General features: G+C 44.0%; 43 non-coding genes across 43 annotated transcripts; all 43 read right to left on the bottom strand.

The window, feature by feature from the left end:
* Positions 1–1,001: 1,001 nt before the first annotated feature.
* trnat-ugu (transfer RNA threonine (anticodon UGU)) lies at positions 1,002–1,075 on the bottom strand. Its single transcript has one exon. It is a non-coding gene; the product is annotated as a tRNA-Thr (tRNA).
* A 232-nt stretch (positions 1,076–1,307) lies between these two features.
* trnat-agu (transfer RNA threonine (anticodon AGU)) lies at positions 1,308–1,381 on the bottom strand. The gene has a single exon. It is a non-coding gene; the product is annotated as a tRNA-Thr (tRNA).
* A 1,450-nt stretch (positions 1,382–2,831) lies between these two features.
* Positions 2,832–2,905, bottom strand: trnat-ugu (transfer RNA threonine (anticodon UGU)). The gene has a single exon. It is a non-coding gene; the product is annotated as a tRNA-Thr (tRNA).
* Positions 2,906–3,137: 232 nt separating this feature from the next.
* Positions 3,138–3,211, bottom strand: trnat-agu (transfer RNA threonine (anticodon AGU)). Its single transcript has one exon. It is a non-coding gene; the product is annotated as a tRNA-Thr (tRNA).
* A 97-nt stretch (positions 3,212–3,308) lies between these two features.
* On the bottom strand, positions 3,309–3,398 carry trnar-ucu (transfer RNA arginine (anticodon UCU)). The gene is given in 2 exon segments: positions 3,309–3,344; positions 3,362–3,398. It is a non-coding gene; the product is annotated as a tRNA-Arg (tRNA).
* A 1,259-nt stretch (positions 3,399–4,657) lies between these two features.
* trnat-ugu (transfer RNA threonine (anticodon UGU)) lies at positions 4,658–4,730 on the bottom strand. The gene has a single exon. It is a non-coding gene; the product is annotated as a tRNA-Thr (tRNA).
* A 232-nt stretch (positions 4,731–4,962) lies between these two features.
* Positions 4,963–5,036, bottom strand: trnat-agu (transfer RNA threonine (anticodon AGU)). Its single transcript has one exon. It is a non-coding gene; the product is annotated as a tRNA-Thr (tRNA).
* Positions 5,037–5,137: 101 nt separating this feature from the next.
* On the bottom strand, positions 5,138–5,227 carry trnar-ucu (transfer RNA arginine (anticodon UCU)). Its single transcript is given in 2 exon segments — positions 5,138–5,173; positions 5,191–5,227. It is a non-coding gene; the product is annotated as a tRNA-Arg (tRNA).
* Positions 5,228–6,487: 1,260 nt separating this feature from the next.
* trnat-ugu (transfer RNA threonine (anticodon UGU)) lies at positions 6,488–6,561 on the bottom strand. Its single transcript has one exon. It is a non-coding gene; the product is annotated as a tRNA-Thr (tRNA).
* Positions 6,562–6,793: 232 nt separating this feature from the next.
* On the bottom strand, positions 6,794–6,867 carry trnat-agu (transfer RNA threonine (anticodon AGU)). The gene has a single exon. It is a non-coding gene; the product is annotated as a tRNA-Thr (tRNA).
* Positions 6,868–6,968: 101 nt separating this feature from the next.
* trnar-ucu (transfer RNA arginine (anticodon UCU)) lies at positions 6,969–7,058 on the bottom strand. Its single transcript is given in 2 exon segments — positions 6,969–7,004; positions 7,022–7,058. It is a non-coding gene; the product is annotated as a tRNA-Arg (tRNA).
* A 1,259-nt stretch (positions 7,059–8,317) lies between these two features.
* trnat-agu (transfer RNA threonine (anticodon AGU)) lies at positions 8,318–8,391 on the bottom strand. Its single transcript has one exon. It is a non-coding gene; the product is annotated as a tRNA-Thr (tRNA).
* Positions 8,392–8,492: 101 nt separating this feature from the next.
* On the bottom strand, positions 8,493–8,582 carry trnar-ucu (transfer RNA arginine (anticodon UCU)). Its single transcript is given in 2 exon segments — positions 8,493–8,528; positions 8,546–8,582. It is a non-coding gene; the product is annotated as a tRNA-Arg (tRNA).
* Positions 8,583–9,841: 1,259 nt separating this feature from the next.
* Positions 9,842–9,914, bottom strand: trnat-ugu (transfer RNA threonine (anticodon UGU)). The gene has a single exon. It is a non-coding gene; the product is annotated as a tRNA-Thr (tRNA).
* Positions 9,915–10,146: 232 nt separating this feature from the next.
* On the bottom strand, positions 10,147–10,220 carry trnat-agu (transfer RNA threonine (anticodon AGU)). Its single transcript has one exon. It is a non-coding gene; the product is annotated as a tRNA-Thr (tRNA).
* A 101-nt stretch (positions 10,221–10,321) lies between these two features.
* trnar-ucu (transfer RNA arginine (anticodon UCU)) lies at positions 10,322–10,411 on the bottom strand. The gene is given in 2 exon segments: positions 10,322–10,357; positions 10,375–10,411. It is a non-coding gene; the product is annotated as a tRNA-Arg (tRNA).
* A 1,260-nt stretch (positions 10,412–11,671) lies between these two features.
* On the bottom strand, positions 11,672–11,745 carry trnat-ugu (transfer RNA threonine (anticodon UGU)). The gene has a single exon. It is a non-coding gene; the product is annotated as a tRNA-Thr (tRNA).
* Positions 11,746–11,977: 232 nt separating this feature from the next.
* trnat-agu (transfer RNA threonine (anticodon AGU)) lies at positions 11,978–12,051 on the bottom strand. The gene has a single exon. It is a non-coding gene; the product is annotated as a tRNA-Thr (tRNA).
* Positions 12,052–12,152: 101 nt separating this feature from the next.
* trnar-ucu (transfer RNA arginine (anticodon UCU)) lies at positions 12,153–12,242 on the bottom strand. Its single transcript is given in 2 exon segments — positions 12,153–12,188; positions 12,206–12,242. It is a non-coding gene; the product is annotated as a tRNA-Arg (tRNA).
* Positions 12,243–13,502: 1,260 nt separating this feature from the next.
* On the bottom strand, positions 13,503–13,576 carry trnat-ugu (transfer RNA threonine (anticodon UGU)). Its single transcript has one exon. It is a non-coding gene; the product is annotated as a tRNA-Thr (tRNA).
* Positions 13,577–13,806: 230 nt separating this feature from the next.
* trnat-agu (transfer RNA threonine (anticodon AGU)) lies at positions 13,807–13,880 on the bottom strand. Its single transcript has one exon. It is a non-coding gene; the product is annotated as a tRNA-Thr (tRNA).
* A 101-nt stretch (positions 13,881–13,981) lies between these two features.
* On the bottom strand, positions 13,982–14,071 carry trnar-ucu (transfer RNA arginine (anticodon UCU)). Its single transcript is given in 2 exon segments — positions 13,982–14,017; positions 14,035–14,071. It is a non-coding gene; the product is annotated as a tRNA-Arg (tRNA).
* A 1,259-nt stretch (positions 14,072–15,330) lies between these two features.
* Positions 15,331–15,403, bottom strand: trnat-ugu (transfer RNA threonine (anticodon UGU)). Its single transcript has one exon. It is a non-coding gene; the product is annotated as a tRNA-Thr (tRNA).
* Positions 15,404–15,635: 232 nt separating this feature from the next.
* trnat-agu (transfer RNA threonine (anticodon AGU)) lies at positions 15,636–15,709 on the bottom strand. Its single transcript has one exon. It is a non-coding gene; the product is annotated as a tRNA-Thr (tRNA).
* A 101-nt stretch (positions 15,710–15,810) lies between these two features.
* Positions 15,811–15,900, bottom strand: trnar-ucu (transfer RNA arginine (anticodon UCU)). The gene is given in 2 exon segments: positions 15,811–15,846; positions 15,864–15,900. It is a non-coding gene; the product is annotated as a tRNA-Arg (tRNA).
* Positions 15,901–17,159: 1,259 nt separating this feature from the next.
* Positions 17,160–17,233, bottom strand: trnat-ugu (transfer RNA threonine (anticodon UGU)). Its single transcript has one exon. It is a non-coding gene; the product is annotated as a tRNA-Thr (tRNA).
* A 230-nt stretch (positions 17,234–17,463) lies between these two features.
* Positions 17,464–17,537, bottom strand: trnat-agu (transfer RNA threonine (anticodon AGU)). Its single transcript has one exon. It is a non-coding gene; the product is annotated as a tRNA-Thr (tRNA).
* A 101-nt stretch (positions 17,538–17,638) lies between these two features.
* On the bottom strand, positions 17,639–17,728 carry trnar-ucu (transfer RNA arginine (anticodon UCU)). The gene is given in 2 exon segments: positions 17,639–17,674; positions 17,692–17,728. It is a non-coding gene; the product is annotated as a tRNA-Arg (tRNA).
* A 1,259-nt stretch (positions 17,729–18,987) lies between these two features.
* trnat-ugu (transfer RNA threonine (anticodon UGU)) lies at positions 18,988–19,060 on the bottom strand. Its single transcript has one exon. It is a non-coding gene; the product is annotated as a tRNA-Thr (tRNA).
* Positions 19,061–19,292: 232 nt separating this feature from the next.
* Positions 19,293–19,366, bottom strand: trnat-agu (transfer RNA threonine (anticodon AGU)). Its single transcript has one exon. It is a non-coding gene; the product is annotated as a tRNA-Thr (tRNA).
* A 101-nt stretch (positions 19,367–19,467) lies between these two features.
* On the bottom strand, positions 19,468–19,557 carry trnar-ucu (transfer RNA arginine (anticodon UCU)). The gene is given in 2 exon segments: positions 19,468–19,503; positions 19,521–19,557. It is a non-coding gene; the product is annotated as a tRNA-Arg (tRNA).
* Positions 19,558–20,817: 1,260 nt separating this feature from the next.
* trnat-ugu (transfer RNA threonine (anticodon UGU)) lies at positions 20,818–20,891 on the bottom strand. The gene has a single exon. It is a non-coding gene; the product is annotated as a tRNA-Thr (tRNA).
* A 232-nt stretch (positions 20,892–21,123) lies between these two features.
* trnat-agu (transfer RNA threonine (anticodon AGU)) lies at positions 21,124–21,197 on the bottom strand. Its single transcript has one exon. It is a non-coding gene; the product is annotated as a tRNA-Thr (tRNA).
* Positions 21,198–21,298: 101 nt separating this feature from the next.
* trnar-ucu (transfer RNA arginine (anticodon UCU)) lies at positions 21,299–21,388 on the bottom strand. The gene is given in 2 exon segments: positions 21,299–21,334; positions 21,352–21,388. It is a non-coding gene; the product is annotated as a tRNA-Arg (tRNA).
* Positions 21,389–22,299: 911 nt separating this feature from the next.
* Positions 22,300–22,373, bottom strand: trnat-ugu (transfer RNA threonine (anticodon UGU)). Its single transcript has one exon. It is a non-coding gene; the product is annotated as a tRNA-Thr (tRNA).
* Positions 22,374–22,605: 232 nt separating this feature from the next.
* Positions 22,606–22,679, bottom strand: trnat-agu (transfer RNA threonine (anticodon AGU)). The gene has a single exon. It is a non-coding gene; the product is annotated as a tRNA-Thr (tRNA).
* A 101-nt stretch (positions 22,680–22,780) lies between these two features.
* trnar-ucu (transfer RNA arginine (anticodon UCU)) lies at positions 22,781–22,870 on the bottom strand. The gene is given in 2 exon segments: positions 22,781–22,816; positions 22,834–22,870. It is a non-coding gene; the product is annotated as a tRNA-Arg (tRNA).
* A 1,259-nt stretch (positions 22,871–24,129) lies between these two features.
* On the bottom strand, positions 24,130–24,203 carry trnat-ugu (transfer RNA threonine (anticodon UGU)). Its single transcript has one exon. It is a non-coding gene; the product is annotated as a tRNA-Thr (tRNA).
* Positions 24,204–24,433: 230 nt separating this feature from the next.
* trnat-agu (transfer RNA threonine (anticodon AGU)) lies at positions 24,434–24,507 on the bottom strand. The gene has a single exon. It is a non-coding gene; the product is annotated as a tRNA-Thr (tRNA).
* Positions 24,508–24,608: 101 nt separating this feature from the next.
* Positions 24,609–24,698, bottom strand: trnar-ucu (transfer RNA arginine (anticodon UCU)). The gene is given in 2 exon segments: positions 24,609–24,644; positions 24,662–24,698. It is a non-coding gene; the product is annotated as a tRNA-Arg (tRNA).
* Positions 24,699–25,957: 1,259 nt separating this feature from the next.
* Positions 25,958–26,030, bottom strand: trnat-ugu (transfer RNA threonine (anticodon UGU)). Its single transcript has one exon. It is a non-coding gene; the product is annotated as a tRNA-Thr (tRNA).
* A 232-nt stretch (positions 26,031–26,262) lies between these two features.
* On the bottom strand, positions 26,263–26,336 carry trnat-agu (transfer RNA threonine (anticodon AGU)). Its single transcript has one exon. It is a non-coding gene; the product is annotated as a tRNA-Thr (tRNA).
* Positions 26,337–26,437: 101 nt separating this feature from the next.
* On the bottom strand, positions 26,438–26,527 carry trnar-ucu (transfer RNA arginine (anticodon UCU)). The gene is given in 2 exon segments: positions 26,438–26,473; positions 26,491–26,527. It is a non-coding gene; the product is annotated as a tRNA-Arg (tRNA).
* Between the last annotated feature and the right edge of the window lie 973 nt (positions 26,528–27,500).

The following is a 27,500-nucleotide window of genomic DNA, read 5'->3' as shown; positions in this document are numbered from 1 at the left end:
CAGGAACAAGACTGTCATATTTTCTTTTTATACCTCCTGCCTTTCATGTGGAACGGAGAAACAGCAACTAAAAGGATGGAATCACTTGGAATTGAACAATCTGTTTACAAGACATGATCACTGAACAGCTATGCCAGGACATCCTTAAACTTCATGGCTATATTTTAATTAAACCAAGTACAAGAAAGTCAAACCTCCTTGTGGACCTCTTTTCTCCAAATTAAACCGGAGAACAGCCGTTGAAAGGAAGGCATGGCTTGAAATTCAACAGTCTGTTGACAAGACAGGCCCTTTGACCGGCTGATGCTGTGCACCCTAACGTCACATGGCTTCAGGTCTATTGAAAACGGGAACATTTCAGTCGTATTTTCTGCCCGGACCTCCTGCCTTTCATGTAGATGGGAGAGCAGAGACTGACAAAAGAAGGAAACGCTGGGATTCGAACAATTAGTTTACAAGACATGGTCTTTGGACAGCAATGCCAGGGCATCCTAAAATTGCACGGCTTTCTTTTCATTTAGACAGGTAAAAGAAAGTTTAATCTCCTTGACGCCATTCTGCCTTTCATGAAGGCCAAAGACCACAACCACTGATAAAAGGCACCACTGCGATTTTGATCACGTAATCTCCCACTTACAAGACAGGTGCTTTGGCCATGGACACCCTTGAGATCAAAGCCAGGCAAAAGACATGGCGTCCTGACAGGAAATTAAGCCCTATTAGTGAAGGCTTTAGGGTAAAGGTTGTTCATAAATCAGATTGGTCCGTTTTCCAAAAATATCTGGAAGTTATGACAGCTTTCATAACAACCATGAATTATAAGGAGGTTGTATTTCATCTGATAAACAGAAACAAAGAAAGCCCTTAGCAGGCTACAGACTGAAGGCACCGCTGGGATTTTAAAATCTGTTTTGAGGGAGGATGAGTCACAGTATGAAGAGATACAACAATGTGACAAGAAAGCCACTGAGTGGGGGCCGAGGACCGCAAACATGGTAAGAAGGCACCACTGGAATTCGAACCCAGGATCTCCTGTTTACAAGACAGGCGCTTTGACCGGCTAAGCCATGGCGCCCTACTGGGAATCTCTTCCAGAGTTAAGTCCTATCAGTGAAGGTTTTATGCTCGAGGGCGTCCATGAATTGGATTATATTGGTCCGTTAGGGAGAAAACTAGAAAGTTTTGCCCAAAGTACAGGCCTTTCGCTGAAAACAGACCACTGTCGTGACAACTCTGAATTATCAGGATGTACCATATCTCAACTGAGAAACAGCCAAAGAAACAGACCTTAGTTGGCCACATGATAAAGGCTCCGCTGGGATTCGAACCCAGGATCTCCTGTTTACTAGACAGGCGCTTTAACCAACTAAGCCACGGCGCCACCCTCCATCTGCCGATTGTGGAAGGGTGACTCACAGTATGAACAGGAACAACAATGTAAGATGAAATGCATTGAGCAGGGTCTTCGGAGCTAAAACCCCGCGACTCTGGTGGGACTCGATCCCACAACCTTTGCATCACATCAACTCATAATCTAGAAGTCCAATGCGCGATCCATTGCTCCACAGAGCCTACATGCAAAAGCACTGATGTTTTGCACACAATTCTGGATGAAGACAGATTTAAATTATTATTAGCTTTTGTATTTTTCAGCCCAAGAGTTACAATTACTATTTTTACCTTCTGCTCTTTCCATATGCCAATGAGCACAATTGTCAAATGGAAGGCATTTTTGGGATACGAATTCAGGATCTCCAGATGAAAGGACAGGAACTTTCACCAGCCAATGGTGTGCAACCTTTCGTCACATGTCTTCAGATCTTTTGAAAACAGGAACAAGACTGTCATATTTTCTTTTTGGACCTCCTGCCTTTCATGTGGAATGGAAAAACAGCAACTAAAAGGATGGAATCACTTGGAATTGAACAATCTGTTTACAAGACATGATCACTGAACAGCTATGCCAGGACATCCTTAAACTCCATGGCTTTATTTTAATTAAACCAAGTACAAGAAAGTCAAACCTCCTTGTGGACCTCTTTTCTCCAAATTAAACCGGAGAACAGCCGTTGAAAGGAAGGCATGGCTTGAAATTCAACAGTCTGTTGACAAAACGGGCCCTTTGACCGGCTGATGCTGTGCACCCTAACGTCACATGGCTTCAGGTCTATTGAAAACGGGAACATTTCAGTCGTATTTTCTGCCCGGACCTCCTGCCTTTCATGTAGATGGGAGAGCAGAGACTGACAAAGGAAGGAAACGCTGGGATTCGAACAATTCGTTTACAAGACATGGTCTTTGGACAGCAATGCCAGGGCATCCTAAAATTGCACGGCTTTCTTTTCATTTAGACAGGTAAAAGAAAGTTTAATCTCCTTGACGCCATTCTGCCTTTCATGAAAGCCAAAGACCACAACCACTGATAACAGGCACCACTGCGATTTTGATCACGTAATCTCCCACTTACAAGACAGGTGCTTTGGCCATGGACACCCTTGAGAACAAAGCCAGGCAAAAGACATGGCGTCCTGACAGGAAATTAAGCCCTATTAGTGAAGGCTTTAGGGTAAAGGTTGTTCATAAATCAGATTCTTCCGTTTTCCAAAAATATCTGGAAGTTATGACAGCTTTCATAACAACCATGAATTATAAGGAGGTTGTTTTTCATCTGATAAACAGAAACAAAGAAAGCCCTTAGCAGGCTACAGACTGAAGGCACCGCTGGGATTTTAAAATCTGTTTTGAGGGAGGATGAGTCACAGTATGAAGAGATACAACAATGTGACAAGAAAGCCACTGAGTGGGGGCCGAGGACCGCAAACATGGTAAGAAGGCACCACTGGGATTCGAACCCAGGATCTCCTGTTTACAAGACAGGCGCTTTGACCGGCTAAGCCATGGCGCCCTACCAGGAATCTCTTCCAGAGTTAAGTCCTATCAGTGAAGGTTTTATGCTCGAGGGCGTCCATGAATTGGACTATATTGGTCCGTTAGGGAGAAAACTAGAAAGTTTTGCCCAAAGTACAGGCCTTTCGCTGAAAACAGACCGCTGTCGTGACAACTCTGAATTATCAGGATGTACCATATCTCAACTGAGAAACAGCCAAAGAAACGGACTTTAGTTGGCTACATGATAAAGGCTCCGCTGGGATTCGAATCCAGGATCTCCTGTTTACTAGACAGGTGCTTTAACCAACTAAGCCACGGCGCCACCCTCCTCCTGCCGATTGTGGACCCTCCACCTGCCGAACAGGAACAACAATGTAAGATGAAATGCATTGAGCAGGGTCTTCGGAGCTAAAACCCTGCGACTCTGGTGGGACTCGAACCCACAAGCTTTGAATCACATCAACTCATAATCTAGAAGTCCAATGCGCTATCCATTGCGCCACAGAGCCTACATGCAAAAGCACTGATGTTTTGCACACAATTCTGGATGAAGACAGATTTAAATTATTATTAGCTTTTGTATTTTTCAGCCCAAGAGTTACAATTACTATTTTTACCTTCTGCTCTTTCCATATGCCAATGAGCACAATTGTCAAATGGAAGGCATTTTTGGGATACGAATTCAGGATCTCCAGATGAAAGGACAGGAACTTTCACCAGCCAATGGTGTGCAACCTTACGTCACATGTCTTGAGATCTTTTGAAAACAGGAACAAGACTGTCATATTTTCTTTTTGGACCTCCTGCCTTTCGTGTGGAACGGAGAAACAGCAACTAAAAGGATGGAATCACTTGGAATTGAACAATCTGTTTACAAGACATGATCACTGAACAGCTATGCCAGGACATCCTTAAACTCCATGGCTATATTTTAATTAAACCAAGTACAAGAAAGTCAAACCTCCTTGTGGACCTCTTTTCTCCAAATTAAACCGGAGAACAGCCGTTGAAAGGAAGGCATGGCTTGAAATTCAACAGTCTGTTGACAAGACAGGCCCTTTGACCGGCTGATGCTGTGCACCCTAACGTCACATGGCTTCAGGTCTATTGAAAACGGGAACATTTCAGTCGTATTTTCTGCCCGGACCTCCTGCCTTTCATGTAGATGGGAAAGCAGGGACTGACAAAGGAAGGAAACGCTGGGATTCGAACAATTCGTTTACAAGACATGGTCTTTGGACAGCAATGCCAGGGCATCCTAAAATTGCACGGCTTTCTTTTCATTTAGACAGGTAAAAGAAAGTTTAATCTCCTTGACGCCATTCTGCCTTTCATGAAGGCCAAAGACCACAACCACTGATAAAAGGCACCACTGCGATTTTGATCACGTAATCTCCCACTTACAAGACAGGTGCTTTGGCCATGGACACCCTTGAGAACAAAGCCAGGCAAAAGACATGGCGTCCTGACAGGAAATTAAGCCCTATTAGTGAAGGCTTTAGGGTAAAGGTTGTTCATAAATCAGATTGGTCCGTTTTCCAAAAATATCTGGAAGTTATGACAGCTTTCATAACAACCATGAATTATAAGGAGGTTGTATTTCATCTGATAAACAGAAACAAAGAAAGCCCTTAGCAGGCTACAGACTGAAGGCACCGCTGGGATTTTAAAATCTGTTTTGAGGGAGGATGAGTCACAGTATGAAGAGATACAACAATGTGACAAGAAAGCCACTGAGTGGGGGCCGAGGACCGCAAACATGGTAAGAAGGCACCACTGGGATTAAACCCAGGATCTCCTGTTTACAAGACAGGCGCTTTGACCGGCTAAGCCATGGCGCCCTACCGGGAATCTCTTCCAGAGTTAAGTCCTATCAGTGAAGGTTTTATGCTCGAGGGCGTCCATGACATGGATTATATTGGTCCGTTAGGGAGAAAACTAGAAAGTTTTGCCCAAAGTACAGGCCTTTCGCTGAAAACAGACCGCTGTCGTGACAACTCTGAATTATCAGGATGTACCATATCTCAACTGAGAAACAGCCAAAGAAACAGACCTTAGTTGGCCACATGATAAAGGCTCCGCTGGGATTCGAACCCAGGATCTCCTGTTTACTAGACAGGCGCTTTAACCAACTAAGCCACGGCGCCACCCTCCAGCTGCCGATTGTGGAAGGGTGAGTCACAGTATGAACAGGAACAACAATGTAAGATGAAATGCATTGAGCAGGGTCTTCGGAGCTAAAACCCTGCGACTCTGGTGGGACTCGAACCCACAACCTTTGAATCACATCAACTCATAATCTAGAAGTCCAATGCGCTATCCATTGCGCCACAGAGCCTACATGCAAAAGCACTGATGTTTTGCACACAATTCTGGATGAAGACAGATTTAAATTATTATTAGCTTTTGTATTTTTCAGCCCAAGAGATACAATTACTATTTTCACCTTCTGCTCTTTCCATATGCCAGTGAGCACAATTGTCAAATGGAAGGCATTTTTGGGATACAAATTCAGGATCTCCAGATGAAAGGACAGGAACTTTCACCAGCCAATGGTGTGCAACCTTACGTCACATGTCTTCAGATCTTTTGAAAACAGGAACAAGACTGTCATATTTTCTTTTTGGACCTCCTGCCTTTCATGTGGAACGGAGAAACAGCAACTAAAAGGATGGAATCACTTGGAATTGAACAATCTGTTTACAAGACATGATCACTGAACAGCTATGCCAGGACATCCTTAAACTCCATGGCTATATTTTAATTAAACCAAGTACAAGAAAGTCAAACCTCCTTGTGGACCTCTTTTCTCCAAATTAAACCGGAGAACAGCCGTTGAAAGGAAGGCATGGCTTGAAATTCAACAGTCTGTTGACAAGACAGGCCCTTTGACCGGCTGATGCTGTGCACCCTAACGTCACATGGCTTCAGGTCTATTGAAAACGGGAACATTTCAGTCGTATTTTCTGCCCGGACCTCCTGCCTTTCATGTAGATGGGAAAGCAGGGACTGACAAAGGAAGGAAACGCTGGGATTCGAACAATTCGTTTACAAGACATCGTCTTTAGAACAGCAATGCCAGGGCATCCTAAAATTGCACGGCTTTCTTTTCATTTAGACAGGTAAAAGAAAGTTTAATCTCCTTGACGCCATTCTGCCTTTCATGAAGGCCAAAGACCACAACCACTGATAAAAGGCACCACTGCGATTTTGATCACGTAATCTCCCACTTACAAGACAGGTGCTTTGGCCATGGACACCCTTGAGAACAAAGCCAGGCAAAAGACATGGCGTCCTGACAGGAAATTAAGTCCTATAAGTGAAGGCTTTAGGGTAAAGGTTGTTCATAAATCAGATTGGTCCGTTTTCCAAAAATATCTGAAAGTTATGACAGCTTTCATAACAACCATGAATTATAGGGAGGTTGAATTTCATCTGATAAACAGAAACAAAGAAAGCCCTTAGCAGGCTACAGACTGAAGGCACCGCTGGGATTTTAAAATCTGTTTTGAGGGAGGATGAGTCACAGTATGAAGAGATACAACAATGTGACAAGAAAGCCACTGAGTGGGGGCCGAGGACCGCAAACATCGTAAGAAGGCACCACTGGGATTCGAACCCAGGATCTCCTGTTTACAAGACAGGCGATTTGACCGGCTAAGCCATGGCGCCCTACCGGAAATTTCTTCCAGAGTTAAGTCCTATCGGTGAAGGTTTTATGCTCGAGGGCGTCCATGAATTGGATTATATTGGTCCGTTAGGGAGAAAACTAGAAAGTTTTGCCCAAAGTACAGGCCTTTCGCTGAAAACAGACCGCTGTCGTGACAACTCTGAATTATCAGGATGTACCATATCTCAACTGAGAAACAGCCAAAGAAACAGACCTTAGTTGGCCACATGATAAAGGCTCCGCTGGGATTCGAACCCAGGATCTCCTGTTTACTAGACAGGCGCTTTAACCAACTAAGCCACGGCGCCACCCTCCATCTGCCGATTGTGGAAGGGTGAGTCACAGTATGAACAGGAACAACAATGTAAGATGAAATGCATTGAGCAGGGTCTTCGGAGCTAAAACCCTGCGACTTTGGTGGGACTCGAACCCACAACCTTTGAATCACATCAACTCATAATCTAGAAGTCCAATGCGCTATCCATTGCGCCACAGAGCCTACATGCAAAAGCACTGATGTTTTGCACACAATTCTGGATGAAGACAGATTTAAATTATTATTAGCTTTTGTATTTTTCAGCCCAAGAGTTACAATTACTATTTTTACCTTCTGCTCTTTCCATATGCCAATGAGCACAATTGTCAAATGGAAGGCATTTTTGGGATACGAATTCAGGATCTCCAGATGAAAGGACAGGAACTTTCACCAGCCAATGGTGTGCAACCTTACGTCACATGTCTTCAGATCTTTTGAAAACAGGAACAAGACTGTCATATTTTCTTTTTATACCTCCTGCCTTTCATGTGGAACGGAGAAACAGCAACTAAAAGGATGGAATCACTTGGAATTGAACAATCTGTTTACAAGACATGATCACTGAACAGCTATGCCAGGACATCCTTAAACTCCATGGCTATATTTTAATTAAACCAAGTACAAGAAAGTCAAACCTCCTTGTGGACCTCTTTTCTCCAAATTAAACCGGAGAACAGCCGTTGAAAGGAAGGCATGGCTTGAAATTCAACAGTCTGTTGACAAGACAGGCCCTTTGACCGGCTGATGCTGTGCACCCTAACGTCACATGGCTTCAGGTCTATTGAAAACGGGAACATTTCAGTCGTATTTTCTGCCCGGACCTCCTGCCTTTCATGTAGATGGGAGAGCAGAGACTGACAAAGGAAGGAAACGCTGGGATTCGAACAATTAGTTTACAAGACATGGTCTTTGGACAGCAATGCCAGGGCATCCTAAAATTGCACGGCTTTCTTTTCATTTAGACAGGTAAAAGAAAGTTTAATCTCCTTGACGCCATTCTGCCTTTCATGAAGGCCAAAGACCACAACCACTGATAAAAGGCACCACTGCGATTTTGATCACGTAATCTCCCACTTACAAGACAGGTGCTTTGGCCATGGACACCCTTGAGATCAAAGCCAGGCAAAAGACATGGCGTCCTGACAGGAAATTAAGCCCTATTAGTGAAGGCTTTAGGGTAAAGGTTGTTCATAAATCAGATTGGTCCGTTTTCCAAAAATATCTGGAAGTTATGACAGCTTTCATAACAACCATGAATTATAAGGAGGTTGTATTTCATCTGATAAACAGAAACAAAGAAAGCCCTTAGCAGGCTACAGACTGAAGGCACCGCTGGGATTTTAAAATCTGTTTTGAGGGAGGATGAGTCACAGTATGAAGAGATACAACAATGTGACAAGAAAGCCACTGAGTGGGGGCCGAGGACCGCAAACATGGTAAGAAGGCACCACTGGGATTCGAACCCAGGATCTCCTGTTTACTAGACAGGTGCTTTAACCAAGTAAGCCACGGCGCCACCCTCCACCTGCCGATTGTGGAAGGGTGAGTCACAGTATGAACAGGAACAACAATGTAAGATGAAATGCATTGAGCAGGGTCTTCGGAGCTAAAACCCTGCGACTCTGGTGGGACTCGAACCCACAACCTTTGAATCACATCAACTCATAATCTAGAAGTCCAATGCGCTATCCATTGCGCCACAGAGCCTACATGCAAAAGCACTGATGTTTTGCACACAATTCTGGATGAAGACAGATTTAAATTATTATTAGCTTTTGTATTTTTCAGCCCAAGAGTTACAATTACTATTTTTACCTTCTGCTCTTTCCATATGCCAATGAGCACAATTGTCAAATGGAAGGCATTTTTGGGATACGAATTCAGGATCTCCAGATGAAAGGACAGGAACTTTCACCAGCCAATGGTGTGCAACCTTACGTCACATGTCTTGAGATCTTTTGAAAACAGGAACAAGACTGTCATATTTTCTTTTTGGACCTCCTGCCTTTCGTGTGGAACGGAGAAACAGCAACTAAAAGGATGGAATCACTTGGAATTGAACAATCTGTTTACAAGACATGATCACTGAACAGCTATGCCAGGACATCCTTAAACTCCATGGCTATATTTTAATTAAACCAAGTACAAGAAAGTCAAACCTCCTTGTGGACCTCTTTTCTCCAAATTAAACCGGAGAACAGCCGTTGAAAGGAAGGCATGGCTTGAAATTCAACAGTCTGTTGACAAGACAGGCCCTTTGACCGGCTGATGCTGTGCACCCTAACGTCACATGGCTTCAGGTCTATTGAAAACGGGAACATTTCAGTCGTATTTTCTGCCCGGACCTCCTGCCTTTCATGTAGATGGGAAAGCAGGGACTGACAAAGGAAGGAAACGCTGGGATTCGAACAATTCGTTTACAAGACATGGTCTTTGGACAGCAATGCCAGGGCATCCTAAAATTGCACGGCTTTCTTTTCATTTAGACAGGTAAAAGAAAGTTTAATCTCCTTGACGCCATTCTGCCTTTCATGAAGGCCAAAGACCACAACCACTGATAAAAGGCACCACTGCGATTTTGATCACGTAATCTCCCACTTACAAGACAGGTGCTTTGGCCATGGACACCCTTGAGAACAAAGCCAGGCAAAAGACATGGCGTCCTGACAGGAAATTAAGCCCTATTAGTGAAGGCTTTAGGGTAAAGGTTGTTCATAAATCAGATTGGTCCGTTTTCCAAAAATATCTGGAAGTTATGACAGCTTTCATAACAACCATGAATTATAAGGAGGTTGTATTTCATCTGATAAACAGAAACAAAGAAAGCCCTTAGCAGGCTACAGACTGAAGGCACCGCTGGGATTTTAAAATCTGTTTTGAGGGAGGATGAGTCACAGTATGAAGAGATACAACAATGTGACAAGAAAGCCACTGAGTGGGGGCCGAGGACCGCAAACATGGTAAGAAGGCACCACTGGGATTAAACCCAGGATCTCCTGTTTACAAGACAGGCGCTTTGACCGGCTAAGCCATGGCGCCCTACCGGGAATCTCTTCCAGAGTTAAGTCCTATCAGTGAAGGTTTTATGCTCGAGGGCGTCCATGAATTGGATTATATTGGTCCGTTAGGGAGAAAACTAGAAAGTTTTGCCCAAAGTACAGGCCTTTCGCTGAAAACAGACCGCTGTCGTGACAACTCTGAATTATCAGGATGTACCATATCTCAACTGAGAAACAGCCAAAGAAACAGACCTTAGTTGGCCACATGATAAAGGCTCCGCTGGGATTCGAACCCAGGATCTCCTGTTTACTAGACAGGCGCTTTAACCAACTAAGCCACGGCGCCACCCTCCAGCTGCCGATTGTGGAAGGGTGAGTCACAGTATGAACAGAAACAACAATGTAAGATGAAATGCATTGAGCAGGGTCTTCGGAGCTAAAACCCTGCGACTCTGGTGGGACTCGAACCCACAACCTTTGAATCACATCAACTCATAATCTAGAAGTCCAATGCGCTATCCATTGCGCCACAGAGCCTACATGCAAAAGCACTGATGTTTTGCACACAATTCTGGATGAAGACAGATTTAAATTATTATTAGCTTTTGTATTTTTCAGCCCAAGAGATACAATTACTATTTTCACCTTCTGCTCTTTCCATATGCCAGTGAGCACAATTGTCAAATGGAAGGCATTTTTGGGATACGAATTCAGGATCTCCAGATGAAAGGACAGGAACTTTCACCAGCCAATGGTGTGCAACCTTACGTCACATGTCTTCAGATCTTTTGAAAACAGGAACAAGACTGTCATATTTTCTTTTTGGACCTCCTGCCTTTCATGTGGAACGGAGAAACAGCAACTAAAAGGATGGAATCACTTGGAATTGAACAATCTGTTTACAAGACATGATCACTGAACAGCTATGCCAGGACATCCTTAAACTCCATGGCTATATTTTAATTAAACCAAGTACAAGAAAGTCAAACCTCCTTGTGGACCTCTTTTCTCCAAATTAAACCGGAGAACAGCCGTTGAAAGGAAGGCATGGCTTGAAATTCAACAGTCTGTTGACAAGACAGGCCCTTTGACCGGCTGATGCTGTGCACCCTAACGTCACATGGCTTCAGGTCTATTGAAAACGGGAACATTTCAGTCGTATTTTCTGCCCGGACCTCCTGCCTTTCATGTAGATGGGAAAGCAGGGACTGACAAAGGAAGGAAACGCTGGGATTCGAACAATTCGTTTACAAGACATCGTCTTTAGAACAGCAATGCCAGGGCATCCTAAAATTGCACGGCTTTCTTTTCATTTAGACAGGTAAAAGAAAGTTTAATCTCCTTGACGCCATTCTGCCTTTCATGAAGGCCAAAGACCACAACCACTGATAAAAGGCACCACTGCGATTTTGATCACGTAATCTCCCACTTACAAGACAGGTGCTTTGGCCATGGACACCCTTGAGAACAAAGCCAGGCAAAAGACATGGCGTCCTGACAGGAAATTAAGTCCTATAAGTGAAGGCTTTAGGGTAAAGGTTGTTCATAAATCAGATTGGTCCGTTTTCCAAAAATATCTGAAAGTTATGACAGCTTTCATAACAACCATGAATTATAGGGAGGTTGAATTTCATCTGATAAACAGAAACAAAGAAAGCCCTTAGCAGGCTACAGACTGAAGGCACCGCTGGGATTTTAAAATCTGTTTTGAGGGAGGATGAGTCACAGTATGAAGAGATACAACAATGTGACAAGAAAGCCACTGAGTGGGGGCCGAGGACCGCAAACATCGTAAGAAGGCACCACTGGGATTCGAACCCAGGATCTCCTGTTTACAAGACAGGCGATTTGACCGGCTAAGCCATGGCGCCCTACCGGGAATTTCTTCCAGAGTTAAGTCCTATCGGTGAAGGTTTTATGCTCGAGGGCGTCCATGAATTGGATTATATTGGTCCGTTAGGGAGAAAACTAGAAAGTTTTGCCCAAAGTACAGGCCTTTCGCTGAAAACAGACCGCTGTCGTGACAACTCTGAATTATCAGGATGTACCATATCTCAACTGAGAAACAGCCAAAGAAACAGACCTTAGTTGGCCACATGATAAAGGCTCCGCTGGGATTCGAACCCAGGATCTCCTGTTTACTAGACAGGCACTTTAACCAACTAAGCCACGGCGCCACCCTCCAGCTGCTGATTGTGGAAGGGTGAGTCACAGTATGAACAGGAACAACAATGTAAGATGAAATGCATTGAGCAGGGTCTTCGGAGCTAAAACCCTGCGACTCTGGTGGGACTCAAACCCACAACCTTTGAATCACATCAACTCATAATCTAGAAGTCCAATGCGCTATCCATTGCGCCACAGAGCCTACATGCAAAAGCACTGATGTTTTGCACACAATTCTGGATGAAGACAGATTTAAATTATTATTAGCTTTTGTATTTTTCAGCCCAAGAGTTACAATTACTATTTTTACCTTCTGCTCTTTCCATATGCCAATGAGCACAATTGTCAAATGGAAGGCATTTTTGGGATACGAATTCAGGATCTCCAGATGAAAGGACAGGAACTTTCACCAGCCAATGGTGTGCAACCTTACGTCACATGTCTTCAGATCTTTTGAAAACAGGAACAAGACTGTCATATTTTCTTTTTGGACCTCCTGCCTTTCGTGTGGAACGGAGAAACAGCAACTAAAAGGATGGAATCACTTGGAATTGAACAATCTGTTTACAAGACATGGTCTTTGGACAGCTATGCCAGGACATCCTTAAACTCCATGGCTATATTTTAATTAAACCAAGTACAAGAAAGTCAAACCTCCTTGTGGACCTCTTTTCTCCAAATTAAACCGGAGAACAGCCGTTGAAAGGAAGGCATGGCTTGAAATTCAACAGTCTGTTGACAAGACAGGCCCTTTGACCGGCTGATGCTGTGCACCCTAACGTCACATGGCTTCAGGTCTATTGAAAACAGGGAACATTTCAGTCGTATTTTCTGCCCGGACCTCCTGCCTTTCATGTAGATGGGAGAGCAGAGACTGACAAAGGAAGGAAACGCTGGGATTCGAACAATTAGTTTACAAGACATGGTCTTTGGACAGCAATGCCAGGGCATCCTAAAATTGCACGGCTTTCTTTTCATTTAGACAGGTAAAAGAAAGTTTAATCTCCTTGACGCCATTCTGCCTTTCATGAAGGCCAAAGACCACAACCACTGATAAAAGGCACCACTGCGATTTTGATCACGTAATCTCCCACTTACAAGACAGGTGCTTTGGCCATGGACACCCTTGAGATCAAAGCCAGGCAAAAGACATGGCGTCCTGACAGGAAATTAAGCCCTATTAGTGAAGGCTTTAGGGTAAAGGTTGTTCATAAATCAGATTGGTCCGTTTTCCAAAAATATCTGGAAGTTATGACAGCTTTCATAACAACCATGAATTATAAGGAGGTTGTATTTCATCTGATAAACAGAAACAAAGAAAGCCCTTAGCAGGCTACAGACTGAAGGCACCGCTGGGATTTTAAAATCTGTTTTGAGGGAGGATGAGTCACAGTATGAAGAGATACAACAATGTGACAAGAAAGCCACTGAGTGGGGGCCGAGGACCGCAAACATGGTAAGAAGGCACCACTGGGATTCGAACCCAGGATCTCCTGTTTACAAGACAGGCGCTTTGACCGGCTAAGCCATGGCGCCCTACCAGGAATCTCTTCCAGAGTTGAGCTATCAGTGAAGGTTTTATGCTCGAGGGCGTCCATGAATTGGACTATATTGGTCCGTTAGGGAGAAAACTAGAAAGTTTTGCCCAAAGTACAGGCCTTTCGCTGAAAACAGACCGCTGTCGTGACAACTCTGAATTATCAGGATGTACCATATCTCAACTGAGAAACAGCCAAAGAAACGGACTTTAGTTGGCCACATGATAAAGGCTCCGCTGGGATTCGAACCCAGGATCTCCTGTTTACTAGACAGGTGCTTTAACCAACTAAGCCACGGCGCCACCCTCCACCTGCCGATTGTGGAAGGGTGAGTCACAGTATGAACAGGAACAACAATGTAAGATGAAATGCATTGAGCAGGGTCTTCGGAGCTAAATCCCTGCGACTCTGGTGGGACTCGAACCCACAAGCTTTGAATCACATCAACTCATAATCTAGAAGTCCAATGCGCTATCCATTGCGCCACAGAGCCTACATGCAAAAGCACTGATGTTTTGCACACAATTCTGGATGAAGACAGATTTAAATTATTATTAGCTTTTGTATTTTTCAGCCCAAGAGTTACAATTACTATTTTTACCTTCTGCTCTTTCCATATGCCAATGAGCACAATTGTCAAATGGAAGGCATTTTTGGGATACGAATTCAGGATCTCCAGATGAAAGGACAGGAACTTTCACCAGCCAATGGTGTGCAACCTTACGTCACATGTCTTGAGATCTTTTGAAAACAGGAACAAGACTGTCATATTTTCTTTTTGGACCTCCTGCCTTTCGTGTGGAACGGAGAAACAGCAACTAAAAGGATGGAATCACTTGGAATTGAACAATCTGTTTACAAGACATGATCACTGAACAGCTATGCCAGGACATCCTTAAACTCCATGGCTATATTTTAATTAAACCAAGTACAAGAAAGTCAAACCTCCTTGTGGACCTCTTTTCTCCAAATTAAACCGGAGAACAGCCGTTGAAAGGAAGGCATGGCTTGAAATTCAACAGTCTGTTGACAAGACAGGCCCTTTGACCGGCTGATGCTGTGCACCCTAACGTCACATGGCTTCAGGTCTATTGAAAACGGGAACATTTCAGTCGTATTTTCTGCCCGGACCTCCTGCCTTTCATGTAGATGGGAAAGCAGGGACTGACAAAGGAAGGAAACGCTGGGATTCGAACAATTCGTTTACAAGACATGGTCTTTGGACAGCAATGCCAGGGCATCCTAAAATTGCACGGCTTTCTTTTCATTTAGACAGGTAAAAGAAAGTTTAATCTCCTTGACGCCATTCTGCCTTTCATGAAGGCCAAAGACCACAACCACTGATAAAAGGCACCACTGCGATTTTGATCACGTAATCTCCCACTTACAAGACAGGTGCTTTGGCCATGGACACCCTTGAGAACAAAGCCAGGCAAAAGACATGGCGTCCTGACAGGAAATTAAGCCCTATTAGTGAAGGCTTTAGGGTAAAGGTTGTTCATAAATCAGATTGGTCCGTTTTCCAAAAATATCTGGAAGTTATGACAGCTTTCATAACAACCATGAATTATAAGGAGGTTGTATTTCATCTGATAAACAGAAACAAAGAAAGCCCTTAGCAGGCTACAGACTGAAGGCACTGCTGGGATTTTAAAATCTGTTTTGAGGGAGGATGAGTCACAGTATGAAGAGATACAACAATGTGACAAGAAAGCCACTGAGTGGGGGCCGAGGACCGCAAACATGGTAAGAAGGCACCACTGGGATTAAACCCAGGATCTCCTGTTTACAAGACAGGCGCTTTGACCGGCTAAGCCATGGCGCCCTACCGGGAATCTCTTCCAGAGTTAAGTCCTATCAGTGAAGGTTTTATGCTCGAGGGCGTCCATGACATGGATTATATTGGTCCGTTAGGGAGAAAACTAGAAAGTTTTGCCCAAAGTACAGGCCTTTCGCTGAAAACAGACCGCTGTCGTGACAACTCTGAATTATCAGGATGTACCATATCTCAACTGAGAAACAGCCAAAGAAACAGACCTTAGTTGGCCACATGATAAAGGCTCCGCTGGGATTCGAACCCAGGATCTCCTGTTTACTAGACAGGCGCTTTAACCAACTAAGCCACGGCGCCACCCTCCAGCTGCCGATTGTGGAAGGGTGAGTCACAGTATGAACAGGAACAACAATGTAAGATGAAATGCATTGAGCAGGGTCTTCGGAGCTAAAACCCTGCGACTCTGGTGGGACTCGAACCCACAACCTTTGAATCACATCAACTCATAATCTAGAAGTCCAATGCGCTATCCATTGCGCCACAGAGCCTACATGCAAAAGCACTGATGTTTTGCACACAATTCTGGATGAAGACAGATTTAAATTATTATTAGCTTTTGTATTTTTCAGCCCAAGAGATACAATTACTATTTTCACCTTCTGCTCTTTCCATATGCCAGTGAGCACAATTGTCAAATGGAAGGCATTTTTGGGATACGAATTCAGGATCTCCAGATGAAAGGACAGGAACTTTCACCAGCCAATGGTGTGCAACCTTACGTCACATGTCTTCAGATCTTTTGAAAACAGGAACAAGACTGTCATATTTTCTTTTTATACCTCCTGCCTTTCATGTGGAACGGAGAAACAGCAACTAAAAGGATGGAATCACTTGGAATTGAACAATCTGTTTACAAGACATGATCACTGAACAGCTATGCCAGGACATCCTTAAACTCCATGGCTATATTTTAATTAAACCAAGTACAAGAAAGTCAAACCTCCTTGTGGACCTCTTTTCTCCAAATTAAACCGGAGAACAGCCGTTGAAAGGAAGGCATGGCTTGAAATTCAACAGTCTGTTGACAAGACAGGCCCTTTGACCGGCTGATGCTGTGCACCCTAACGTCACATGGCTTCAGGTCTATTGAAAACGGGAACATTTCAGTCGTATTTTCTGCCCGGACCTCCTGCCTTTCATGTAGATGGGAGAGCAGAGACTGACAAAGGAAGGAAACGCTGGGATTCGAACAATTAGTTTACAAGACATGGTCTTTGGACAGCAATGCCAGGGCATCCTAAAATTGCACGGCTTTCTTTTCATTTAGACAGGTAAAAGAAAGTTTAATCTCCTTGACGCCATTCTGCCTTTCATGAAGGCCAAAGACCACAACCACTGATAAAAGGCACCACTGCGATTTTGATCACGTAATCTCCCACTTACAAGACAGGTGCTTTGGCCATGGACACCCTTGAGATCAAAGCCAGGCAAAAGACATGGCGTCCTGACAGGAAATTAAGCCCTATTAGTGAAGGCTTTAGGGTAAAGGTTGTTCATAAATCAGATTGGTCCGTTTTCCAAAAATATCTGGAAGTTATGACAGCTTTCATAACAACCATGAATTATAAGGAGGTTGTATTTCATCTGATAAACAGAAACAAAGAAAGCCCTTAGCAGGCTACAGACTGAAGGCACCGCTGGGATTTTAAAATCTGTTTTGAGGGAGGATGAGTCACAGTATGAAGAGATACAACAATGTGACAAGAAAGCCACTGAGTGGGGGCCGAGGACCGCAAACATGGTAAGAAGGCACCACTGGGATTCGAACCCAGGATCTCCTGTTTACAAGACAGGCGCTTTGACCGGCTAAGCCATGGCGCCCTACCAGGAATCTCTTCCAGAGTTGAGCTATCAGTGAAGGTTTTATGCTCGAGGGCGTCCATGAATTGGACTATATTGGTCCGTTAGGGAGAAAACTAGAAAGTTTTGCCCAAAGTACAGGCCTTTCGCTGAAAACAGACCCCTGTCGTGACAACTCTGAATTATTAGGATGTACCATATCTCAACTGAGAAACAGCCAAAGAAACGGACTTTAGTTGGCCACATGATAAAGGCTCCGCTGGGATTCGAACCCAGGATCTCCTGTTTACTAGACAGGTGCTTTAACCAACTAAGCCACGGCGCCACCCTCCACCTGCCGATTGTGGAAGGGTGAGTCACAGTATGAACAGGAACAACAATGTAAGATGAAATGCATTGAGCAGGGTCTTCGGAGCTAAAACCCTGCGACTCTGGTGGGACTCGAACCCACAACCTTTGAATCACATCAACTCATAATCTAGAAGTCCAATGCGCTATCCATTGCGCCACAGAGCCTACATGCAAAAGCACTGATGTTTTGCACACAATTCTGGATGAAGACAGATTTAAATTATTATTAGCTTTTGTATTTTTCAGCCCAAGAGTTACAATTACTATTTTTACCTTCTGCTCTTTCCATATGCCAATGAGCACAATTGTCAAATGGAAGGCATTTTTGGGATACGAATTCAGGATCTCCAGATGAAAGGACAGGAACTTTCACCAGCCAATGGTGTGCAACCTTACGTCACATGTCTTGAGATCTTTTGAAAACAGGAACAAGACTGTCATATTTTCTTTTTGGACCTCCTGCCTTTCGTGTGGAACGGAGAAACAGCAACTAAAAGGATGGAATCACTTGGAATTGAACAATCTGTTTACAAGACATGATCACTGAACAGCTATGCCAGGACATCCTTAAACTCCATGGCTATATTTTAATTAAACCAAGTACAAGAAAGTCAAACCTCCTTGTGGACCTCTTTTCTCCAAATTAAACCGGAGAACAGCCGTTGAAAGGAAGGCATGGCTTGAAATTCAACAGTCTGTTGACAAGACAGGCCCTTTGACCGGCTGATGCTGTGCACCCTAACGTCACATGGCTTCAGGTCTATTGAAAACGGGAACATTTCAGTCGTATTTTCTGCCCGGACCTCCTGCCTTTCATGTAGATGGGAAAGCAGGGACTGACAAAGGAAGGAAACGCTGGGATTCGAACAATTCGTTTACAAGACATGGTCTTTGGACAGCAATGCCAGGGCATCCTAAAATTGCACGGCTTTCTTTTCATTTAGACAGGTAAAAGAAAGTTTAATCTCCTTGACGCCATTCTGCCTTTCATGAAGGCCAAAGACCACAACCACTGATAAAAGGCACCACTGCGATTTTGATCACGTAATCTCCCACTTACAAGACAGGTGCTTTGGCCATGGACACCCTTGAGAACAAAGCCAGGCAAAAGACATGGCGTCCTGACAGGAAATTAAGCCCTATTAGTGAAGGCTTTAGGGTAAAGGTTGTTCATAAATCAGATTGGTCCGTTTTCCAAAAATATCTGGAAGTTATGACAGCTTTCATAACAACCATGAATTATAAGGAGGTTGTATTTCATCTGATAAACAGAAACAAAGAAAGCCCTTAGCAGGCTACAGACTGAAGGCACCGCTGGGATTTTAAAATCTGTTTTGAGGGAGGATGAGTCACAGTATGAAGAGATACAACAATGTGACAAGAAAGCCACTGAGTGGGGGCCGAGGACCGCAAACATGGTAAGAAGGCACCACTGGGATTAAACCCAGGATCTCCTGTTTACAAGACAGGCGCTTTGACCGGCTAAGCCATGGCGCCCTACCGGGAATCTCTTCCAGAGTTAAGTCCTATCAGTGAAGGTTTTATGCTCGAGGGCGTCCATGAATTGGATTATATTGGTCCGTTAGGGAGAAAACTAGAAAGTTTTGCCCAAAGTACAGGCCTTTCGCTGAAAACAGACCGCTGTCGTGACAACTCTGAATTATCAGGATGTACCATATCTCAACTGAGAAACAGCCAAAGAAACAGACCTTAGTTGGCCACATGATAAAGGCTCCGCTGGGATTCGAACCCAGGATCTCCTGTTTACTAGACAGGCGCTTTAACCAACTAAGCCACGGCGCCACCCTCCAGCTGCCGATTGTGGAAGGGTCAGTCACAGTATGAACAGGAACAACAATGTAAGATGAAATGCATTGAGCAGGGTCTTCGGAGCTAAAACCCTGCGACTCTGGTGGGACTCGAACCCACAACCTTTGAATCACATCAACTCATAATCTAGAAGTCCAATGCGCTATCCATTGCGCCACAGAGCCTACATGCAAAAGCACTGATGTTTTGCACACAATTCTGGATGAAGACAGATTTAAATTATTATTAGCTTTTGTATTTTTCAGCCCAAGAGATACAATTACTATTTTCACCTTCTGCTCTTTCCATATGCCAGTGAGCACAATTGTCAAATGGAAGGCATTTTTGGGATACGAATTCAGGATCTCCAGATGAAAGGACAGGAACTTTCACCAGCCAATGGTGTGCAACCTTACGTCACATGTCTTCAGATCTTTTGAAAACAGGAACAAGACTGTCATATTTTCTTTTTGGACCTCCTGCCTTTCATGTGGAACGGAGAAACAGCAACTAAAAGGATGGAATCACTTGGAATTGAACAATCTGTTTACAAGACATGATCACTGAACAGCTATGCCAGGACATCCTTAAACTCCATGGCTATATTTTAATTAAACCAAGTACAAGAAAGTCAAACCTCCTTGTGGACCTCTTTTCTCCAAATTAAACCGGAGAACAGCCGTTGAAAGGAAGGCATGGCTTGAAATTCAACAGTCTGTTGACAAGACAGGCCCTTTGACCGGCTGATGCTGTGCACCCTAACGTCACATGGCTTCAGGTCTATTGAAAACGGGAACATTTCAGTCGTATTTTCTGCCCGGACCTCCTGCCTTTCATGTAGATGGGAAAGCAGGGACTGACAAAGGAAGGAAACGCTGGGATTCGAACAATTCGTTTACAAGACATCGTCTTTAGAACAGCAATGCCAGGGCATCCTAAAATTGCACGGCTTTCTTTTCATTTAGACAGGTAAAAGAAAGTTTAATCTCCTTGACGCCATTCTGCCTTTCATGAAGGCCAAAGACCACAACCACTGATAAAAGGCACCACTGCGATTTTGATCACGTAATCTCCCACTTACAAGACAGGTGCTTTGGCCATGGACACCCTTGAGAACAAAGCCAGGCAAAAGACATGGCGTCCTGACAGGAAATTAAGTCCTATAAGTGAAGGCTTTAGGGTAAAGGTTGTTCATAAATCAGATTGGTCCGTTTTCCAAAAATATCTGAAAGTTATGACAGCTTTCATAACAACCATGAATTATAGGGAGGTTGAATTTCATCTGATAAACAGAAACAAACAAAGCCCTTAGCAGGCTACAGACTGAAGGCACCGCTGGGATTTTAAAATCTGTTTTGAGGGAGGATGAGTCACAGTATGAAGAGATACAACAATGTGACAAGAAAGCCACTGAGTGGGGGCCGAGGACCGCAAACATCGTAAGAAGGCACCACTGGGATTCGAACCCAGGATCTCCTGTTTACAAGGCAGGCGATTTGACCGGCTAAGCCATGGCGCCCTACCGGGAATTTCTTCCAGAGTTAAGTCCTATCGGTGAAGGTTTTATGCTCGAGGGCGTCCATGAATTGGATTATATTGGTCCGTTAGGGAGAAAACTAGAAAGTTTTGCCCAAAGTACAGGCCTTTCGCTGAAAACAGACCGCTGTCGTGACAACTCTGAATTATCAGGATGTACCATATCTCAACTGAGAAACAGCCAAAGAAACAGACCTTAGTTGGCCACATGATAAAGGCTCCGCTGGGATTCGAACCCAGGATCTCCTGTTTACTAGACAGGCACTTTAACCAACTAAGCCACGGCGCCACCCTCCAGCTGCTGATTGTGGAAGGGTGAGTCACAGTATGAACAGGAACAACAATGTAAGATGAAATGCATTGAGCAGGGTCTTCGGAGCTAAAACCCTGCGACTCTGGTGGGACTCAAACCCACAACCTTTGAATCACATCAACTCATAATCTAGAAGTCCAATGCGCTATCCATTGCGCCACAGAGCCTACATACAAAAGCACTGATGTTTTGCACACAATTCTGGATGAAGACAGATTTAAATTATTATTAGCTTTTGTATTTTTCAGCCCAAGAGTTACAATTACTATTTTTACCTTCTGCTCTTTCCATATGCCAATGAGCACAATTGTCAAATGGAAGGCATTTTTGGGATACGAATTCAGGATCTCCAGATGAAAGGACAGGAACTTTCACCAGCCAATGGTGTGCAACCTTACGTCACATGTCTTCAGATCTTTTGAAAACAGGAACAAGACTGTCATATTTTCTTTTTGGACCTCCTGCCTTTCGTGTGGAACGGAGAAACAGCAACTAAAAGGATGGAATCACTTGGAATTGAACAATCTGTTTACAAGACATGGTCTTTGGACAGCAATGCCAGGGCATCCTAAAATTGCACGGCTTTCTTTTCATTTAGACAGGTAAAAGAAAGTTTAATCTCCTTGACGCCATTCTGCCTTTCATGAAGGCCAAAGACCACAACCACTGATAAAAGGCACCACTGCGATTTTGATCACGTAATCTCCCACTTACAAGACAGGTGCTTTGGCCATGGACACCCTTGAGAACAAAGCCAGGCAAAAGACATGGCGTCCTGACAGGAAATTAAGCCCTATTAGTGAAGGCTTTAGGGTAAAGGTTGTTCATAAATCAGATTGGTCCGTTTTCCAAAAATATCTGGAAGTTATGACAGCTTTCATAACAACCATGAATTATAAGGAGGTTGTATTTCATCTGATAAACAGAAACAAAGAAAGCCCTTAGCAGGCTACAGACTGAAGGCACCGCTGGGATTTTAAAATCTGTTTTGAGGGAGGATGAGTCACAGTATGAAGAGATACAACAATGTGACAAGAAAGCCACTGAGTGGGGGCCGAGGACCGCAAACATGGTAAGAAGGCACCACTGGGATTCGAACCCAGGATCTCCTGTTTACAAGACAGGCGCTTTGACCGGCTAAGCCATGGCGCCCTACCGGGAATCTCTTCCAGAGTTAAGTCCTATCAGTGAAGGTTTTATGCTCGAGGGCGTCCATGAATTGGATTATATTGGTCCGTTAGGGAGAAAACTAGAAAGTTTTGCCCAAAGTACAGGCCTTTCGCTGAAAACAGACCGCTGTCGTGACAACTCTGAATTATCAGGATGTACCATATCTCAACTGAGAAACAGCCAAAGAAACAGACCTTAGTTGGCCACATGATAAAGGCTCCGCTGGGATTCGAACCCAGGATCTCCTGTTTACTAGACAGGCGCTTTAACCAACTAAGCCACGGCGCCACCCTCCATCTGCCGATTGTGGAAGGGTGAGTCACAGTATGAACAGGAACAACAATGTAAGATGAAATGCATTGAGCAGGGTCTTCGGAGCTAAAACCCTACGACTCTGGTGGGACTCGAACCCACAACCTTTGAATCACATCAACTCATAATCTAGAAGTCCAATGCGCTATCCATTGCGCCACAGAGCCTACATGCAAAAGCACTGATGTTTTGCACACAATTCTGGATGAAGACAGATTTAAATTATTATTAGCTTTTGTATTTTTCAGCCCAAGAGTTACAATTACTATTTTTACCTTCTGCTCTTTCCATATGCCAATGAGCACAATTGTCAAATGGAAGGCATTTTTGGGATACGAATTCAGGATCTCCAGATGAAAGGACAGGAACTTTCACCAGCCAATGGTGTGCAACCTTACGTCACATGTCTTCAGATCTTTTGAAAACAGGAACAAGACTGTCATATTTTCTTTTTATACCTCCTGCCTTTCATGTGGAACGGAGAAACAGCAACTAAAAGGATGGAATCACTTGGAATTGAACAATCTGTTTACAAGACATGATCACTGAACAGCTATGCCAGGACATCCTTAAACTCCATGGCAATATTTTAATTAAACCAAGTACAAGAAAGTCAAACCTCCTTGTGGACCTTTTTTCTCCAAATTAAACCGGAGAACAGCCGTTGAAAGGAAGGCATGGCTTGAAATTCAACAGTCTGTTGACAAGACAGGCCCTTTGACCGGCTGATGCTGTGCACCCTAACGTCACATGGCTTCAGGTCTATTGAAAACGGGAACATTTCAGTCGTATTTTCTGCCCGGACCTCCTGCCTTTCATGTAGATGGGAGAGCAGAGACTGACAAAGGAAGGAAACGCTGGGATTCGAACAATTAGTTTACAAGACATGGTCTTTGGACAGCAATGCCAGGGCATCCTAAAATTGCACGGCTTTCTTTTCATTTAGACAGGTAAAAGAAAGTTTAATCTCCTTGACGCCATTCTGCCTTTCATGAAGGCCAAAGACCACAACCACTGATAAAAGGCACCACTGCGATTTTGATCACGTAATCTCCCACTTACAAGACAGGTGCTTTGGCCATGGACACCCTTGAGATCAAAGCCAGGCAAAAGACATGGCGTCCTGACAGGAAATTAAGCCCTATTAGTGAAGGCTTTAGGGTAAAGGTTGTTCATAAATCAGATTGGTCCGTTTTCCAAAAATATCTGGAAGTTATGACAGCTTTCATAACAACCATGAATTATAAGGAGGTTGTATTTCATCTGATAAACAGAAACAAAGAAAGCCCTTAGCAGGCTACAGACTGAAGGCACCGCTGGGATTTTAAAATCTGTTTTGAGGGAGGATGAGTCACAGTATGAAGAGATACAACAATGTGACAAGAAAGCCACTGAGTGGGGGCCGAGGACCGCAAACATGGTAAGAAGGCACCACTGGGATTCGAACCCAGGATCTCCTGTTTACAAGACAGGCGCTTTGACCGGCTAAGCCATGGCGCCCTACCAGGAATCTCTTCCAGAGTTGAGCTATCAGTGAAGGTTTTATGCTCGAGGGCGTCCATGAATTGGACTATATTGGTCCGTTAGGGAGAAAACTAGAAAGTTTTGCCCAAAGTACAGGCCTTTCGCTGAAAACAGACCGCTGTCGTGACAACTCTGAATTATCAGGATGTACCATATCTCAACTGAGAAACAGCCAAAGAAACGGACTTTAGTTGGCCACATGATAAAGGCTCCGCTGGGATTCGAACCCAGGATCTCCTGTTTACTAGACAGGTGCTTTAACCAACTAAGCCACGGCGCCACCCTCCACCTGCCGATTGTGGAAGGGTGAGTCACAGTATGAACAGGAACAACAATGTAAGATGAAATGCATTGAGCAGGGTCTTCGGAGCTAAAACCCTGCGACTCTGGTGGGACTCGAACCCACAACCTTTGAATCACATCAACTCATAATCTAGAAGTCCAATGCGCTATCCATTGCGCCACAGAGCCTACATGCAAAAGCACTGATGTTTTGCACACAATTCTGGATGAAGACAGATTTAAATTATTATTAGCTTTTGTATTTTTCAGCCCAAGAGTTACAATTACTATTTTTACCTTCTGCTCTTTCCATATGCCAATGAGCACAATTGTCAAATGGAAGGCATTTTTGGGATACGAATTCAGGATCTCCAGATGAAAGGACAGGAACTTTCACCAGCCAATGGTGTGCAACCTTACGTCACATGTCTTGAGATCTTTTGAAAACAGGAACAAGACTGTCATATTTTCTTTTTGGACCTCCTGCCTTTCGTGTGGAACGGAGAAACAGCAACTAAAAGGATGGAATCACTTGGAATTGAACAATCTGTTTACAAGACATGATCACTGAACAGCTATGCCAGGACATCCTTAAACTCCATGGCTATATTTTAATTAAACCAAGTACAAGAAAGTCAAACCTCCTTGTGGACCTCTTTTCTCCAAATTAAACCGGAGAACAGCCGTTGAAAGGAAGGCATGGCTTGAAATTCAACAGTCTGTTGACAAGACAGGCCCTTTGACCGGCTGATGCTGTGCACCCTAACGTCACATGGCTTCAGGTCTATTGAAAACGGGAACATTTCAGTCGTATTTTCTGCCCGGACCTCCTGCCTTTCATGTAGATGGGAAAGCAGGGACTGACAAAGGAAGGAAACGCTGGGATTCGAACAATTCGTTTACAAGACATGGTCTTTGGACAGCAATGCCAGGGCATCCTAAAATTGCACGGCTTTCTTTTCATTTAGACAGGTAAAAGAAAGTTTAATCTCCTTGACGCCATTCTGCCTTTCATGAAGGCCAAAGACCACAACCACTGATAAAAGGCACCACTGCGATTTTGATCACGTAATCTCCCACTTACAAGACAGGTGCTTTGGCCATGGACACCCTTGAGAACAAAGCCAGGCAAAAGACATGGCGTCCTGACAGGAAATTAAGCCCTATTAGTGAAGGCTTTAGGGTAAAGGTTGTTCATAAATCAGATTGGTCCGTTTTCCAAAAATATCTGGAAGTTATGACAGCTTTCATAACAACCATGAATTATAAGGAGGTTGTATTTCATCTGATAAACAGAAACAAAGAAAGCCCTTAGCAGGCTACAGACTGAAGGCACCGCTGGGATTTTAAAATCTGTTTTGAGGGAGGATGAGTCACAGTATGAAGAGATACAACAATGTGACAAGAAAGCCACTGAGTGGGGGCCGAGGACCGCAAACATGGTAAGAAGGCACCACTGGGATTAAACCCAGGATCTCCTGTTTACAAGACAGGCGCTTTGACCGGCTAAGCCATGGCGCCCTACCGGGAATCTCTTCCAGAGTTAAGTCCTATCAGTGAAGGTTTTATGCTCGAGGGCGTCCATGAATTGGATTATATTGGTCCGTTAGGGAGAAAACTAGAAAGTTTTGCCCAAAGTACAGGCCTTTCGCTGAAAACAGACCGCTGTCGTGACAACTCTGAATTATCAGGATGTACCATATCTCAACTGAGAAACAGCCAAAGAAACAGACCTTAGTTGGCCACATGATAAAGGCTCCGCTGGGATTCGAACCCAGGATCTCCTGTTTACTAGACAGGCGCTTTAACCAACTAAGCCACGGCGCCACCCTCCAGCTGCCGATTGTGGAAGGGTGAGTCACAGTATGAACAGGAACAACAATGTAAGATGAAATGCATTGAGCAGGGTCTTCGGAGCTAAAACCCTGCGACTCTGGTGGGACTCGAACCCACAACCTTTGAATCACATCAACTCATAATCTAGAAGTCCAATGCGCTATCCATTGCGCCACAGAGCCTACATGCAAAAGCACTGATGTTTTGCACACAATTCTGGATGAAGACAGATTTAAATTATTATTAGCTTTTGTATTTTTCAGCCCAAGAGATACAATTACTATTTTCACCTTCTGCTCTTTCCATATGCCAGTGAGCACAATTGTCAAATGGAAGGCATTTTTGGGATACGAATTCAGGATCTCCAGATGAAAGGACAGGAACTTTCACCAGCCAATGGTGTGCAACCTTACGTCACATGTCTTCAGATCTTTTGAAAACAGGAACAAGACTGTCATATTTTCTTTTTGGACCTCCTGCCTTTCATGTGGAACGGAGAAACAGCAACTAAAAGGATGGAATCACTTGGAATTGAACAATCTGTTTACAAGACATGATCACTGAACAGCTATGCCAGGACATCCTTAAACTCCATGGCTATATTTTAATTAAACCAAGTACAAGAAAGTCAAACCTCCTTGTGGACCTCTTTTCTCCAAATTAAACCGGAGAACAGCCGTTGAAAGGAAGGCATGGCTTGAAATTCAACAGTCTGTTGACAAGACAGGCCCTTTGACCAGCTGATGCTGTGCACCCTAACGTCACATGGCTTCAGGTCTATTGAAAACGGGAACATTTCAGTCGTATTTTCTGCCCGGACCTCCTGCCTTTCATGTAGATGGGAAAGCAGGGACTGACAAAGGAAGGAAACGCTGGGATTCGAACAATTCGTTTACAAGACATCGTCTTTAGAACAGCAATGCCAGGGCATCCTAAAATTGCACGGCTTTCTTTTCATTTAGACAGGTAAAAGAAAGTTTAATCTCCTTGACGCCATTCTGCCTTTCATGAAGGCCAAAGACCACAACCACTGATAAAAGGCACCACTGCGATTTTGATCACGTAATCTCCCACTTACAAGACAGGTGCTTTGGCCATGGACACCCTTGAGAACAAAGCCAGGCAAAAGACATGGCGTCCTGACAGGAAATTAAG

Source organism: Paramisgurnus dabryanus, chromosome 18, assembly GCF_030506205.2.
Source record: "Paramisgurnus dabryanus chromosome 18, PD_genome_1.1, whole genome shotgun sequence".
In the NCBI taxonomy this organism is placed as follows: Eukaryota; Metazoa; Chordata; class Actinopteri; order Cypriniformes; family Cobitidae; genus Paramisgurnus; species Paramisgurnus dabryanus.
Note: the sequence above shows the minus strand (reverse complement) of the source record. Positions and strands in the feature narration are given on the sequence as shown.